The sequence below is a fragment of the Dipodomys ordii genome, unplaced genomic scaffold, assembly GCF_000151885.1.
Source record: "Dipodomys ordii isolate 6190 unplaced genomic scaffold, Dord_2.0 Scaffold131, whole genome shotgun sequence".
Classification (NCBI taxonomy): Eukaryota; Metazoa; Chordata; class Mammalia; order Rodentia; family Heteromyidae; genus Dipodomys; species Dipodomys ordii.
This window is the reverse complement of record NW_012267347.1, coordinates 4,065,360-4,069,852: the sequence shown is the minus strand read 5'-3', so window position 1 is coordinate 4,069,852 and position 4,493 is coordinate 4,065,360. Positions and strand designations below refer to the sequence as shown.

General features: G+C 55.3%; 1 protein-coding gene across 1 annotated transcript in view; it reads left to right on the top strand.

The window, feature by feature from the left end:
- The first annotated feature begins 1,096 nt into the window (after window positions 1–1,096).
- Pear1 (platelet endothelial aggregation receptor 1) overlaps window positions 1,097–4,493 on the top strand; it is a 35,584-nt gene continuing 32,187 nt past the window's right edge. The window contains exon 1 of the mRNA XM_013030532.1: window positions 1,097–1,177. The gene's annotated coding sequence lies outside the window, so the exon portion shown is untranslated. The remainder of the gene's footprint in view (window positions 1,178–4,493) is intronic.

Genomic DNA, 4,493 nt, shown 5'->3' with positions numbered 1-4,493 from the left:
CAGTCTCTCTTGCCCGGGCTGGCTTTGAACCGCGATCCTCAGATCTCAGCCTCCTGAGTAGCTAGGATTACAGGCGTGAGCCACCAGTGCCCGGCCTAAGAGTACATTTCTTTTTGGGCAATGTCAGCCCTTCCCTCCCTCTTTCCCAGTTTTCCCTTCCCATCCCCACCCACAAGTTGTATAGTTTATTTTCAACATAGCACCCAGTGAGTACCACTGCTGTCCAAGTTGACTTTTAAAAGTCACCTAAGAGGGGTGTTCCACCTTTGCTCTTTGAACCAGGGTACGTTTTTCTATGGTGTTGATTTGGAGCATGAAGCCTGTCTAATTAGACCACAGACCTGGGTTCAAATCTTGCCTCCAGCACTTACCAGTAGGAGGGTTATTAGTAAACTGCACTCACATCCATCTTATCCGATGTAAAGGGGCCTGACCACAGGACCAATCTCGAGTTAGGGTCTGGTGGAGCCCACTGGAAGGGCTAACCAGGAGGAAAGGAAATAGCGGTTATCAGACAGACTCAGAAAGGCTGCGGGCTGGCGGTAGGCGGCGTAGCCACTGGCCACTAGGTGGCCCCCGCCGGACTTCAGAGCCGGTGTACTTCAGGGCCAGGGCCCAGGACCGAGGGGGCGGGCAGAGGCGGGCAGGGTCCCACCCAGCGGCCAAGCGATTTGGGGCGTCAGGAGGAGAGGAGGTGCCGCTTCCAAAACTGCGACGCGGTGGGAGGTCCCCGGGTTGGGTCTTTGATAAGGTCAGTGTCCAGCAGCACTGACTTTGCAGATAAGGAAACTGAGGCACCAGAGTTAAGCAATCCCAGGCCGTACAGCTAGTGGGCGGGGGAAAAGGGGGCTGGCGACCTGCTCTCCTCTTCCCTCCCTCCTGGTCCCCTCCCTGATCCAACCCCTAACAGTTTTCCCTCCTGGGCTGCTCTGGACTCCCCTCCCCTGGCTCCCGGTTTCCTTGTCAAAACTTCCTGCCTGGCGAGGGCCGAGTCCCCACCCCCTTCCTGCCCCCCCCCCCGCCTCTCTGCGCCCCTCCCCAGCCCGGGACTCGGCTGCGCTCCCGCCCCTGCGGCAGTCGCAGTCGGCTGGGGCTGCTGGCCGGACCCTGGCCGGTCCTCCTCCCATCCGACCCGCGTTCCCCACCAGGCAGGTGGAGAGACTAGGCCTCGAAGCAGGTGAGTGACCCGCCAGGGAGGCCTGGCACTGGGCCTTGGAACCAACCTGCTCCCTGGGAAGGGGTGCTGGACCTGAAGGTGGGTCTAGAGCCCTAAGACCCCTGGGAGATAGAGGGGAGGAGGGACAGACATGGAGAAGGGAGGGGGCAAGGCGGAGAGAGGCCAAAGGGTCTACCCCATGACACAGGGTGTGAGGCTGCTGGCGAGGAGACTTGGGAATCCAGGGGTGGTGGCCCCCATCTGGCTGGCAGGACTCAGGACACCCAGGGAGTACCAGGTCTTCTCCTTCCATCAAGCAAAGTGCAGGCTGAGAGGACACTGGACCCAAGGCCAGCCTTAGTCAAGAGACTGAACCTCTGTGCCTCAGTTTCTCCTTTCCAAAGGGAGATAATAGTGCAGTGCTTACCTCATAGGGTGGTTGTGAGGCTTTGATGAACAGAAACATGTCTGCTTCTGGAACATGCTTGTCCCCCATGTTGCTTCTGTCCCCACCAGGACGAACGGGGAACAGGCACAGGGCAGGGGAGTAAGCCTTGTCCCAGACATATGCAGCCTCAGAAAGGTCTGTGAGAGGGGGACAGGGGACAGTGCTGGCAGCCAGGCAGGTAGTGGATGAGTCGAATGAGTGGTGTGGGCTCAGGAGCCCACGTCTCAGCAAAGCTATGTCTTACCTCCCCCCATTTCCAGCCTCCAGTCACGGGCTCCCCCTGATCTGGCCTTTTAGGAGTGGCCTCTCCGGGTCAAGGCCCCCTGTCCCTGGGGACAGGAACAGCTTGTGCTGGTCTGAGGTTCCCAGGCTCAGCCAGGCCTGAGCTCCAGGCAGGATTGGACAGGGGGTCAACTTTCAACTCTGGCCTAAGTTGGGCCTGGGGGGGCGGGGCCGCTGTTTCCTGAATCCCACCCCACTGTATGGGGTGTATGATGGCTGTGTGCGTGTGAGCCAGGGTTTGGAGGCCCTCCAGGCCCTCTGGTGTCTTTCCCCTACTTTGCTCTCCCACTGTTGAGACCTTCCAAAAAGACTGCCATATTTCCCGCCATAGGGGCTGCCCTCTTGGCAGAATGGGGGCTGGGCAGCCTGCTCCTCTCTCTCCAATGGGCGATAAAGAAGGAGGGCTGGCATTGCTCCTCTACCCCATTCTAACCCAACATTCCCTATCAGACTTTCCCAGAGGAGGACATTCCCTTTCCAGACAGCCCATCCACCAGCAGGGAGAAGTAAAGAGAGATACAGTGGCCGCCATGTGCCCTCCAGCACCCCCCCCCTCAAGCTGGTCCTCTGAGGAGCCACAGGAGAAGGAGCACTCTTAGACTCTTCCTTAGATGCATCCTAGTTCCAGGCAGAGTGATAACCCCTGGCAACTAAGCTGTGAGAAGCAGCAGGAAGGGAAGGAGAAGGCAGAGGAGGAGAGAAAAGATACAGACAAGACGTAAATACTGGAGCGGGTGGACAGAAGCAGACACAGGCAGAAGTACAGACTCAGTGAAACAACACAGGACAAGAAAGGTGGACTTAAGCTGGGCGCTGGTGGCTCACACCTGTAATCCTAGCTACCCAGAAGGCTGAGGATCGTGGTTCAAAACCAGCCCATGCAAGAACATCCACAGACTTTTTTTTTTTTTTTGGTCGGTCATGGGACTTGAACTCTGGGCCTGGGTGCTGTCCCTCAGCTCTTCAGCTCAAGGCTAGCGCTCTGCCACTTGAGCCACAGCACCACTTCTGGTTTTTCTGGTGGTTTATTAGAGATAAGAGTCTCACAGATTTTCCTGCCCAAAGGCTGGATCCTCAGATCTCAGCCTCCTGAGTAGCTAGGATTATAGGCATGAGCCACTGACATCTGGCTGTCTGTGAGACTCTTCTCTCCATTTTATCACCAGAAAACTGGAAGTGGTGTTGTGGCTCAAGCGGTAGAGCACTTGCCTTGAGCTGAAGAGCTCAGGGACAGCGCCCAAGCCCAGAGTTCAAGACCCATGACCGACAAAAAAAAAGAAAGAAAGAAAGGAAAAAAAAAAAAGAAACGTGGACTTAGAAAGCCCAAGAAGAGGCCTAGAGCTAGAACACACAGAACAGAAAAGTCCAGAAGCCACTAGGAGCTGGGTAGCCCCCAGGGCAGAAGGCAGCACACGTGCTATGGAGGGGGCACCTGCCCCCTGGGTTTTGTGACCCAGGACAAATGACTTAACCTTTCCAGATTAAGTATAAAGGGAAGGCATCTGCTGCATAGCATTGCTGAGAAAGCCTCTGGCCACAGTACGTGTGTACATACTTAACAAGCATGGTACACACCCACGTGTGGACCCCTCTAGGATCCTGCCTAGGCTTCTGCTCCCACTCAAACCCCTATGAAGCCAGGTCTGGAGCCCTATGTCATCTTTCTGGAAGGGAGAGTGGAGGTGATTGGTGAAGGAGTGTTGTCTTGGGTCACAGGAAGAGGGCTCAGCCTTGTGCCACACCTCCTACCCACCAGGTGACTCAGCCCTCAGCACACTCAGCCCCTAGGAGCTAGGAGGCCCCAGAGGAATTGCTGCATGAGGTCAGCTCTGGAGCTGCCTGTCTATTATTGTTTTTCGTCCTCCCCATCCACCTCCTCCTCCTCCTCGTCCTCCTCTCCCTCTTCCTCCCCCTCCTCCTTCTCCTCCTCCTCTCCCTCCTTCTCCTCCTCTGCCTCCTCCCTCCTTCTCCTCCTCTGCTTCCTCCTCTGCCTCCTCTTCTTCTTCCTTCTTCCTTTTTCTCTTCCTCTCCCTCTTCCTCTTCCTCCTCCTCTCCTCCTCTTCTTCTGATACTGGGGTTTGAACTCAGGGCCTCAGATTCTTGCTTGGCTTTTTTTGTTGTTGTTGTTAGTCATGAGGCTTGAACTCCGGGCCTAGGTACTGTCCCTGAGCTCTTTGGCTCAAGGCTAGTACTCTATCACTTTGAGCCACAGGACCACTTTGTTTCTGAGTGGTTAATTGGAGATAAGAGTCTCACAAGCTGCCTGGGCTGGCTTTGAATGTCTATCCTCAGATCTCAGCTTCCTGAGTAGCTAGGATTACAGGTGTGAGCCATTGGTGCCTGGCTGCTTAGCTTTTTAAAAAAATATTTTTAATTGTTATTATGAAGGGGGTGTGCAGAGGAGTTACAGTTATATAAGTCAGGTACTAAGTACATTTCTTTTTGAACAATATCACCCTTTACTCTCTCCCGGTTGGTTTTTTTTTTTGGGTCCGGTCGTGGGGCCTGAACTCTGGGCCTGAGCGCTGTCCCTCAGCTCTTCAGTTCAAGGCTAGCACTCTACCACTGGAGCCACAGCGCCACTTCTGGCTTTTTTCTTTTTGCTTA